Source organism: Nasonia vitripennis, chromosome 5, assembly GCF_009193385.2.
Source record: "Nasonia vitripennis strain AsymCx chromosome 5, Nvit_psr_1.1, whole genome shotgun sequence".
Taxonomy (NCBI): domain Eukaryota; kingdom Metazoa; phylum Arthropoda; class Insecta; order Hymenoptera; family Pteromalidae; genus Nasonia; species Nasonia vitripennis.
The window spans coordinates 21,702,511-21,715,297 of NC_045761.1; the positions used below are offsets into that span (position 1 = coordinate 21,702,511).

Genomic DNA, 12,787 nt, shown 5'->3' on the forward strand with positions numbered 1-12,787 from the left:
CATCGAAAAATTATCACGCCTCACTTTTGAATTTCCCGCGCGAAATCCGCAGCTTCCTAAGCATGTTAATAGTGCAATCTTCGCAATTTGCCGTAATAATAGACCTGTCTCTCTCTCTCTCTCTCTCTCTCTCTCTCTCTCTCTCTCTCTCTCTCTCTCTCTCTCTCTCTCTCTCGCTCAATCAATTTCCCGCGGCTGGCGCGCGTTTTATCACTGTGTGTTGTTGCGCCGGTGCATAAAATGGTTGCACAATATAATCTCGAATCGTTGACGCTGATTTTTGCGCGTCGCTCGCCGTGAGCTGAGTGAAGAAACGTCCTATTTTTAACCTTGTCATTTTGCATACTTTACTCTTTCTACTCTCGCGGATGTAAACACGTTCGACTGCACTCTCGGACGCAATATAGTGTGAGTGATGTGTTTCTCAAGTCTTTTTATCGTTATCCTCGAAAATCGGCCTTTATATGCGTGTTTTGCGCGGATATTTCTCAAGACATACTGCCACTTCTTATCGAGCTTTGTCGAAAATTCCGAGCAGCCGTAGATACTCGTTAGCGAAAAGCGGAAAAATATCCTTATCGTCGCGGTTTCTCCTTACGCTGATTGCACCGTAAATTTCATCAATTTTATAACGTCGCTTATATTCCAAATGAACTTTACGGAAGTTGTTAATTCGCAGTGGCATGTATGGGTATAAAACACGCACTATCGCGACATCTCAGAAAAATGCCCCGGATTCTAGTTTACGCAGGAAAAAATATCGTGAATCAGGTTATAGTGCGGCTTGTCGGATCACGGGGGCCCACTTGGCGAAAAATCGCTGATGAATGGCAGTCACGTAATGCCCTCGCGCGCGGCTTTGATATCTCATTCACTTACACACGCGCGTATTATTTTTCCGCCGAGTATTTACATAAGCGATTATCGATCCCGCGGAGGAGAAAAAACCTGACGAATTATTCAAAAGAATTATTTCAATTTTTTTTCATCGCAGATACAAACCGATCTCCTTGTTGGTATACCGCACTGCGAGAGTTGGCGGATTATTTTTACGAGGCATAATACACGTGCCAGTAGACTCGAGAATTTTCTTCGGCAATTTTTTCCCGAGTTTCTCGGATACATACCTCCGGCAAAAAGTTCGTCGGCCCGCAGTAGTATAATGTTCCTCTCCGGACTAGTTTGCCGAGGCAAAAAATCATTCTTTGTATTGGGGGTATACCGTTACGGAGTGGAGGAGTTGAGAAAAAAAATCGAGCCGGTGTATTAGGATAATGACGTGTTCGGAGTACACAGTTCGATGAGGCGATGCGAAAAAAGGGACGGAAGAGCGAGCAAAAACGTAGTTAGTCTCGCCGCGGGTGTATAATTGAATCCGACAAAGTGTAATTGTTTTGTGTGTGTGCGTGTTTTTTACGATATCTAATTACGAAAAAATAGTCTCCGATATACACACAATTATCGAGAAATTATTCAAAACGCGTGCACACATTACTTCTCAATAATTCTGCTCCAGAAAATACAACGCGAGCGTTTACTCTTAACGTCCCTCTAATACGCACAGCCTCTCAAGGCCTCGTCGATCACAAAAAAGGGGTGCACTGCCCCTTGCCGGCAAAAAAAAAACATTTTCTTGCGCAATTTTCCCAAACCTGCCCATAGGAAATTAAATTCCCGCGTTAAATTTTCAATTTCACGACTCGCGACGCGCGCAATTACACGAGCTTCATCAGTTTCGCGCGAATTCCGAAGCTGCAAAAACAGCCCGCGGAAATATAGGGGCTGAGAAAAAAAGGTTACATACAGATACACACAGCGTAGGCAGCTGCAAGGATCACACGAGCTTAGAGAGAGCAAGTGGGTCAAGAGGTCTGATGCTTTATTTACGAGCAGTTTCATAATTTTGTAACTCGAGAGCTCGCTCACTCGCGCGCGCGCGATCATTTCTTTAATTGCAAAGTGCTATTCTCTGCCGCGCGGAGCCTGATCTACGTGCGCGCTCGCGTTTACTTTCCGAGAGTAGACGAGCGAATTGGACGGATCATTAGAGCCGGCGGAGTATGTATGTATACGGGATTGTTTGGATAAGGGGTGTAGTATTTCGTTTTCGTTCGCCGTCATCAGTCATTGGCGCCGACTCGATCTTCATTAGGCCGAAGCTGAAAATCTCGCGTGTCGCAACCATATAACGCGTAATCTCTGCACCGTAGACAAAAAAAAAACGGAGAATATTCCCGCAACTAATCCCCAATTATACTCACAGCAGCAACAAAGTCCAAGGTACAGCCGAAAAAAAGACACTTCAGACTCGCGCACGTGTAGCCTCGACGCACTTCAAATTAGACGGAATTATTACGGCACGAGAGCTGCGCGTGAAACAAATTACCTACGGGCGGTGTGCTACGCCGCGAAATTGGTACACATCAACGTGCTGCAGCACCTGACAGCTGATATACTCTCTAGCCTATATTTCCATCGGATCAGAGCGCGGTGTGCCTGAGCGGGAAAATTCATTGAATTATAAATTTCGCTTTTACGAAAGCCCTGCGCCGACGGGAATTTTTATGGGCCGTAAAGTTAAATGATAAAATTTTGAGGGCGACTGTAAAAAAGATTGGAGCAGCGTCTATACTGGTCCTCGAGTCCGAAAATCCGTGTATGCTAATTAAATTTTCTTCGGAAAAAAGCAGCTCTTAACGAGCGAGAGTATCTAACTTTTTTATCGCTGGTGTAATGCCCTCGAGGAAGGAGCTAGATGAAGGAAAAAAACCCACGCGATCAATCTGGACGTTTCTCCGTCTACTGCGGCGCGGTGTAGTGCATTATGAAGTGTATCATTTCGAGCCATCGGCAGAGCAAGATAAGCGACTTTCTCTGTCGCCTCACAAAAAGCCTACTCCTGTGTTTTATTAACCTAGAAAACCGTTAGAAAAAAAAATAATTCTCGTTAGTTCCTCGACCTATACAAAAAAGTGCAGCGATAAACCGAAAACGCACGTATTTTTTCTTACAATAATACATGCGTTGTAAACATAAAAGCATTATTCCCCGAGAGCCGAGTGCGAGGGCGTAGCGTCTTTTATTTCCCCGCAGAAAACCGTAAAGCTCGTAAAGCTCGCGATCATTCGGAGTATCGCCTTCGAAATTTATGATTATTGTACACACACAGCAAGTTATGATCCCTCGACGTTTTAGACGCGCGTTTACGTCGAGTCGACCGTTAAAAAAAAAGAGCTGCAAGTATAATACACCGCGCAATTTTTACGGGCCTGGGGTAATAAAATCGCGCGGATTTCACGGCGATCCGTCCGAAATCGAGGCGGGGATGACCTTTGCACGCGAGAAGAGTCGTAAATTGTCTCGTAAAAAAAGAACAAGATGCAGAAACTCGATTATAAGCCACTGCAGCTTTGAAATATTCCTGCGAGCGACCGGCCGATATACCCGTCTTGTAGACTGTATATAGAAGAGATTCGATTAGAACCGGTTGTCCCCGCAACGCGAACAGCTTCACATATTTCGAGGCTAAAAATAGTATACGGTTTTAGACGCATATTGTTGGATTCGACACACGGGCTGGTCCCATTAGCCGCCGTGAAATGTAAATACGGGAATTTTTAATAAGCTGCATAATCGCGATTGTGTATTAGAAGAAAAAAATCGAAAAAGATAACGCTATACCACAGATACCGATCTCTCTCTCTCTCTCTCTCTCTCTCTCTCTCTCTCTCTCTCTCTCTCTCTCTCGGAATCGAAACCAAACGCTACACTAATTAATAGTTTTCGCGTGACCGTATCGTAACGCTGGCTCTCTGTTATCTATATAAACCAGAAGAAAAAAAAATTCACTCCGAGGCACTTGGGACCAATAATAACGCGCTCTCGTCTATACCGAATCATCGTTTATTCATCGATATTGCCACACGCACACGGACACTCGACGATGACTAAGCATCGCGCCGCGGCGAAGAGCCGTAAGATCTATCTTTTGTCAAAAGTTGCGTGTGTATGAGAGAGAGAGAGAGAAATGTTTCATTGAAAGAGTCACGCTCGGCCGCGTAACTACGGTGGTGTGTACCACTTGGAGAACCTAGTCGCGCATACGGCTCAAGGATATAGACAAGCTACAGAATCACCGGGAGATTGTTCTCCGCTACCTGCTTGCTCTTTGTTGCAGCGAGGCAGTTTTTCCGATGAGGGAACGCGCTGCTGCTCCACTTTTTCTCGCCGTCCCTTATTACCGCGGTGTATTAATGTTTTCTTTTTCTTGTGATTATAAATGTATTCGCGCGATTTTTTCAGAGATGTGTGTGTGTGTATTGCATAAATATACAACGTACTTACGGAATTAATTATCGACTTTCGGATCGAGTTATGAGCGTTTCCACTTTGGCGCACTTTCGGCTCGACGTCGTTAGCGCGATATGTAACCAGTATAGCAGCTGTGTGTACATTAGTATATTAATAATAATTTAAAAAAGGAAAGAGCTCGTTTAACGCTCGGATCTCCAGGCCCAGGGGGTAAAAACTTATATAACAACATATCTGCAACCTGCGAAATTTCGCGAAATCGTCGAGCATTGCGAATAATATGAAAAGTCGAATCGATCTCTCCTAAGCCCTCGGGCGAACATCGCTCCGGAATAACCGTTCGTGCCTCGAGCCACACGTCTCGAGCGAAGAAGTAGAATAAGGCCAAATACGGCAAGACCCCGTGGGTGTATTCCAAAAAGCTACAGGTCTTTCTTCTTGAGCGCCGCTGTCGGAAACGGCAAATTGCTACCTCTACATCTCGAGCGAATAATAAAACGATCCCAGGCGCAAATGAAACGATAAAAGCGTCTCCTCTATACGTATACGCGCGTATTATTAGAGCGTAGAGAATAATAATGACGATGATTCTGCGCATAGACGTAGCGAGTATACAATATGAGAGAGACTCTCGCGCTCTCTTTTTCCGCGCGGGCTGTCCCACGAGAGCGACAATGGAGCAGTGTCGCTCGATTTGCTTTTGTGCATCGTGGCGGCGGCGGCTTTCTCGTGACGAAAGCTGTAGACGCGTATTATACGTCGCGCGTTTCTTCATTGTGTGAGTGTGATATATCGAGATATGGGGAGAGTTACAGGAATTAACGACGATAGGTGGCGCTTGGGTACGTTCTCGTAACCCTCGTGGAAATCAGCGTACGGAAGCTATTTATAGCGGTGTATGTGTATGTCACCTATCGGTAGGCCAACTTAAGCCGCTGATGCTATAACTGTGTGTCCGAGTCTATAGAACTAGAATGTAACTTGCTTACTGAATAAATTCTTGGCGCTGCTGCTGCACTACTCCGAGTGCCGCTGTTGTACAAAAATTGTCCTAAGAATTACTCGGTGCTCTAATGAAAATTTCATCTCTCCGGAAAACGCCCGGCTACCGTAAAAAAATCCGCGCGGCTTTCCTCTCGATTTTTAGCCTCAGTAAATTCTCGCCGCGGTTTATGAAGGATACACGCGATTTACACGTACGTATACACACACAAACACACACGCACGCACACACACACACACAAATAGAAACTCGGCGCAGTTAACGGCTCGAAATTTTTCGCAAAAAGCGGCGATATTACTTGCGCTCAAAGAACGTCTAATTGACGGCCATTACTCGCGTTTACAATGACGAAGGGCGGAGCTTTCGGGCGAAGAAACGAACTGAATACTGATGAGCGCGAATAGAGAGAAAAGTATGCGCGACGAGATTTTTGCGCAGGTGTGTAAACGGTACCACTCTGATGTTGCTCTGCGAAAGTTTAACGCCGCTACCGTTAATTGAGACTTTAAAGTCTTCCGTTGTGTGTGCGGAGGAAACGAAAATATTTTCTCGGCCGTTATTTGCTCGTTATTGTGCTACAGGACGTTTGTAAATAATAATAAATTCGAAAGTCATACCCACACACATACTTGGCGTCGGTAAGAAAAAGATTCAGCGCTGGCCAGTCGTCGGATATATTTCGTAACTGGGACGCATTAAAAGCTCCTTAATCTTCTTGCGTCTCTTTCGAGGAGGCTGCAGCGCTCGAAAATACTAATAATCCTAATTCGCCTACTTGCGCAACGCGGCGCGAGATACTCATCTATACGAAAAATCCATATAGCCGCCGTGAAAAAAAGTGGATTTCCACGAGGCCGTTATTTATTATTTTAACTACCTCCTCGACTGCGCCGAAAACGATTCCCGCGGAGTATTGCAGCCGTAAGATTCATTATCACCCACGAGCTCCGGCCGTAGCTTCATAAATCCCATTTCTTTCAATAACTAATAACCGTCGGATTTCTCTCTCTCTCTCTCTCTCTCTCTCTCTCTCTCTCTCTCTCTCTCTCTCTCTCTCTCTCTCCTCGGCTAATTCAATAAGACCTTTTTCGCGATAATGATCCGGACAGCCTGTGATAGAGCAGCTTCTCTCCTAAATTCGCGGCTTTAACGACTCGCGATCGGCGCTGTTATATTTTCGCGTGCGCGCGACCTGTATATAGGTATATGCATAGACCGTTAGGCTGGAAATTTGTTTTAGATGTAAATAAGAGATTTCGTCCGATCGATAACGCCGCGAAATCCAGAGAGATGCAATTACATAAGTTTCCGGGACGCCGTCGGCTGCATGATGCAGGTTTGTAAAGATTTTCCAATGTATACGTATACAGGTATACGATGCCTTGGTAGTAGTAGACTCTTGCCGGGTGTGAGTCACGTAAGGTGAACCGGAGCAATCCGTAACGGATCATTTTTACGAGCCCCTCGGGCCACTTTCGGCGTGACTTCGACGATATATATATATATATATATATATATATATATATTCTCACCCCCTTTCACTTATCAGCCCTCGTCATCGGTTTCTCCGTATATATACAACATTCGTGATCCTTATGGGCGCACGTGTATTTCCATACGGCCGCACGCGCAGTATCTGTTGTAATGCGCCGAGTTCGCTCGCGATGCTATAAATAGAACACGTGTGTGTGTGTGTGTGTGTGTGAGCGAGATGTTGATGATGTCGTTTTTCTCGCTTTCGAATAACTGCGTCTTCTGATCATCGTCGTTTCGGTGTATAGAGCTTTTCTCGCGTTGGCGGGTCGAGGTCATTTTTGAATATTTTTTCACGCGTAGGATGATGATAAATTTTAGAGGCTGCACTAGAGAGCTGTTGACCGATAGTTCGTTGAACTCTCTCGGGATGAGATTTTTAGGCTGTTTACGAAACGGATAATCATACGGGATCGATTCGTTGCAAAAGACACTTCTGGGCTCTCTCGGGAAAAGAGATATTTCGTATTATGCACAGCTGACATTGTATGTGTGCATATCAGCATGCAAATTCTATAACGAATGCGACTTGATTTTTCATCTCGTGTACTAGCAAAAAAGCAGCCAAAACTTTCATCGTCTGAAACCACTTGTTAAATCAGCGGAACTAATCAAGAAAATGTATTCTAATTTTCCTTACGACCAGCTGGATACGCGGCGATCTCTTTAATGGCTGTGCTATTTTTACGACGGGAACAAAACGGAAACGGTTATATTCAAAGTTTTGCCTTTTTTCAGCTACCGCCCGAGAGTGAGCCGTGTATTAGGTAGATTAATCTTTTGAAACACTCCTCTCTCGAGGTGAGATAATTTTCTGGAACACGAGCTAGTTGCATGCGCTTGAAATTGTTGACGAAAAAAAAGTGAACTGACGAGAGGAGAGATTTTTTTGTAGCTCGGAAGATTCGATGAAATTCATCCGCGCGTGAATTGGAGGTTACTCAAGAAAAGCGTATGGAAATTCTGGCGTGAAACTTGAGACATCGTCGGGAACCGGATTCCTCAATAACGAGCTGTGATTTTTTGTGTTATAAAAAATGAATTGATATTTAATAACGGTTCTAGCTACATCGGCTACAAAATTAATTGCAGCAGCAGAGCCAATTGTAATTTCGCAATTTTTTTCAAATCCGTCCCCCGCGAGAATTAAGTATGAACTTCTGCGAATGTTAATGAACTCTAAAACCGAACGCATAAATTGTCAGCAACATTCTTCGACTTCCCCCCGCTCGTATAGATTCAAGTTTATCAGACTTATTAAAATTAACCTACATCCTGATGCTACAAAATCGGATCTTTCACCGCGATAAAATCCCAACCAAAAAAAATAATCCTCATTCCACCTCGTATGCCAACATCGATTCCTAATTAACTCGAATCGAACAAAGCCTCCGCAAGCAACGAGAACAAAAAAAAAAGAGAAGACTTCACGATCGTCTGCCGAGAGAAAACCCGTTAATCCCCCGAAGAACGTTAATCCTCGTGGCGCGCGATTTCCCCTCCGAGAAACACACGCTGCGCTTATCAGCGAGCGCTGATTTCGTCACGACCCCGCGTCGTCCTTGGGAGAACCGCGCAGCTAAGCGCAGCTATCCTCGGATGAAAGCCGAGTAAGAGAGAGAGAGAGACTCGAGTGAACAAAGGAAAAAGTCTCGAGCTGTGCTATCCCCCCCCCCCTCCACGAGGCGTTTATAGGACGTAGTCGTGTGGTGTGAGATGCAGTGGGTTCGGTATGGGATTTTTGAGTCTGGAATGAGGACTCTGGGATGGGTTGCGATGCTGATTTTAGATCGAACGGCTGATAGGCTTTTATTGTCTTTGATGGTATGCGCCGCCGTTGCGGAGATTTTCGTTGTCATAAAGTCGCGCGGCGTGTCTTCGTAATGAGATTTTTTTTCGAGATTCATAAGTAATCGCTCCTCGCCAGATTTCTGAAAGTGGTTTCGCGAGAAATTCCAATAAATCGAACGCAAACTTCAGAAACTTCTTCGATCCGATTAAATATTCATAGTACACAGAAAACATCGTCTCTCGAAAAACGAATCCCAAAACCAGATGCAAAAACCCTCCCAATTTAGCGCAACTCGCTTCGTTATAGAGTATACCTCTTAAATAATTCAAAACCCGCTGGTTTACTAAACATCCTCGGAACCAACCTTTTAAAAAAAAATCACTCTCGCATGGTGCAAGTCCCTCGCGCGCATTTGCCTATAGACGAGCGTATAACGTACACAGCAGCGGCGGCGCATGAATGCACGCTCTCGGATATATAGGTTCGGCCGCGGCTGCGGCTCTGGCATTATAATTTAGTACAGTATACGCTTTTCTAGGATCGTTCGAAAGAGCGAGAGTTGCGAAAGCCAACTCAACCCCGCTCTATACACGCGCTGCGCCGTGCGCGCACGCGAGGCTGTTCTCTCTCCCATAATGCGCGCGTTTTCACTCGACTATGTGTGTGTGTGCATGGACTATAGTCGAGCGGGACCGTTTTCTCGAGAGCGGCGCTGCTTTACTCGGTCACGTGGTCACCTCTATAGTGTCTCTGTTGTGGTGGTAAATATTGTTGTAGGTTTTGTTTTTCATAGTGTTACATGCGGGATGTGTGTGTGTCTGTGTGTTTTGGAGAATTCGCTGAGGATGATTCTCGCAGGAATGACGTTTGGAAACGCGCGGCGCTTTGGAGTCTGCAGTTTTCACTCGCGGAGTGTATAGCTTTCACTTTTATCAGAGTGAGAACTCGCTGCGCGGGGAAATTACTCCGGATTTAGAGAGAAGAAAAAATTACGGATGAGACTGTCCGGTTGGATTCCTCGTCTTTTTTTTCTGCTGGAGAATTGATCGATGCCGTAAAACATACACAATGGAAATTAATCCATCAAAATCTCTTTGCCAACGACGGGACTTGCGTAAGGAAGCGGAGAGAGAAAAAAATCGTAATTAAACCGCGGTGCACGACAAATTATGTAAAGAGAAAAAAAGATATTGTCCGTCAGCCTAAAATATGTTTTACATAAGCGTCGATGTGGCGCCTACGTGAGATCGATCTTCGACGATTACAAAAGATGGATCGCGCCGATCGAAAAGGTTCGCATAGAGCCTCGAGTTATATAGACCCGATTAAAAGCGGCTCCAGTTTAACATGATAGATTGTCGTCGAATATATAAGTGAAATCGAGTTTTAGAAAATTTTACATGTATATTATCATACAGGGAAAATTCGCCGCGATACCTGTTCTCGATAAACGAGCTATTTATACTATTATAAAACTCGATGCCTCGAGTATAAAAATGTGGGGAATGCATTATATTTTAATATAAATCAATTTCGCAGTCTACTACCATATCGACGTCGGCTGATCTTCGCTGCTAATCATACCATATTTACGGCCCTTTTTTCTCCGTATATAATATATTCTCCACATCGCATATTAAAAGTTTCGTTAAGTACACACCGGCAGCAAACAATTGATCTCGTTCGCTCAGTTGTGTGTGTGCGTGTGTGTGTGTTCACATAGTCCCTAAGCGCACTTGACTCGGCTATAAAGCAAGATCCCTATCTTCATCGGTAGTGCAACTTTCGGAATTCAACCTTAGAAATCTGAGATATCGATCACGTGTTTATAATTAACCTCTTATCTACATACAGTACACTTTTTTTATAATTAACTCGTGCGATACTTTAAAAAATCCTATACCACCGCGCAGCATGAGTTTTTACGGTGTCATATTATCGTGTACAGGCTCAACAACGACGAAATACTCCCGCCATCCTGTACAATGCTGCGCGTGCGCGGGTAATTCATTTGCAATTACCGCGTCAGCCATACACAGGGTTCTCTGATTAGTTCGCCATTAATTAAACCCGCGTATAATTTCATCGAGTCCAGTACATAATGCAACAGGATATACGTGCAGCAGACAAAAGTCCCTGTATGCACGGCTACTAGTTTCATATATATATACTATGCGCATTAATGTAATCGTACGAGGCTATCATACAAGACGTCGGTGCAGTTGACTGACGGCTCGATTCTAAGGAATCGGATGCTCTTGATCAATTATACACAGTCGCTCGTCAAGAGAGAGAAAAAAAAATATCGAACAATAGGGGCGAATCTAATCAGCCTCGCGTATCTACGAGCGCCGGGACATTATATCCAGGCTTTCCCATATTGGATCAAGTTTAACTGCCCTCTCTCGACTTTTTCCCAAGCTATCTCGGCTCAAGGTCGCTGAGGGGAGTGCCTCATAATTTTGCCATCACGAAAAAATGTGCGAGTGTGTTGGAGAGAGGCAGACTTGAATGGACGTGCAATATTGTACACTACTGTGTACAAGAGCCAATTTCAATCGATGGACTTTTTATGTCATTACACATGATAATGCGAGCGAATTATTCACTTTGCGCTCGACTCGGTAATTGACAAGCTCGCGGGACTTACGCCACCTATGCAACAACCCTCGCGATCGCTTATGTGTGTGTGTGTATGTGTGTGTGTGTGTGTGTATAATGCTCGAGGTGAGTATACCAGCGATAATGAAATCCGTTGAGGTGATTTTTCGACCTCGATGAGACAATGTGCGCTTACGAAAACGGGTTAAAGACCTCTGGAGCCTCTTAAAAATCCTTCCCACGCGTGCGTGTGTGTGTTTTCTCGCGTGAATAAACTAATGGAGAAACTGCGATTCTTGTAGTACTCAAAATCGAAAGCGAAAATTAATAGCCTATAGCCGTTTCATTACACGCTCGTTCAAAGGATCAAGTGCAGCCATACTAACTACTGCGCAATAACGTTCTCCAAAACGGTCCAAGCTTCAGCCGCGTGTAATGGTCGCAGAGACACGCTCCTACCTCTGCGCATATACAACATACCTCGAATACCTTTACGTATACAAAGTATAAACCGAATCGGCGACGCGGGCACTCGTTCTCGATAAATTACACACACGGCATAGACTCGCGCGGAGCTGAGCACAATTTAATAAATTACCCCACATGCTTCAACGCGTACACATAAAGCAGCAGCGGTGCGGCCGCAGGTATTAACGGCTTAGGATTGGATTTATAAAACGACGCGACGTATTCCCACGGCTTTGCTATATATATACTTATTGGTCGTTGTGTGCGCATCAGCTTTGGCGACACTTTTCAGAGGTGACCGGAACTCGTGTATATTTTGTGTTTTATTTGTCGAAACTTCGAAAACTGCAGCAACTTGATAATCCGCTTTCCTATACGCTCATTAGGCGTGTTTTCGATTATTTTTTCGTCGATTTTTCAACAAATTCCTCGATCGCATTAACGTCGATAGGGTTATCTCTGGTGGATATGTCCGGCTACCACAAGGAGGATAAAATTGATGGACTTAGATAGGCGCTTGAAGGTTGACGGAGATAACGAAGTGAAATGTTACGGCAAAGTGCAATAACCGCTGTTAGTTTTCGTTCTCTGGCGCGTAAAAATAAGAGAACTGGATATACCGCGCGGGCTTTTTGCAAATTGAAGTCCAAGTCACACTAGAGAGAGAATTTAGCACTTTCTATACAGCAGCCTCTAATTAGAAGTCATTCAGCATCGAGATATATTCTAATTAAAGAGTTTATTGACGCGATAAATTTATTCCGCGCATATAGGCGAGCGAACTTTACACTTTAAATATATAAAGTTACGCTGCAGGTGGTGCGCGGCTACCGGCTCTACATAATGCCGACTTTTTCGCGCGCGTATGTGGTTATTATATTGCGTAAAGCATATTCGCGTAGTAGTGGTCTATCAAGGATATATTATTATTGACTGTAATACTCGAGTATACAATCGACCTCGAAAATTCATACGTATTTTTGCATCTCGATCTCGCGATTTTGTTGTTATGTTCCGGTGAAATACGTCAGGATTAAAAGACACACACTGGGAGTTATGTATCTATGATTAATGCTCGC

At 44.4% G+C, this 12,787-nt stretch overlaps 1 protein-coding gene across 1 annotated transcript in view; it reads left to right on the forward strand.

Annotated features, from left to right (window-relative positions):
* Nucleotides 1-12,787, forward strand: part of LOC100677884 (zinc finger protein MSN4) — a 33,585-nt gene that overhangs the window by 13,950 nt on the left and 6,848 nt on the right. The window lies entirely within an intron of this gene.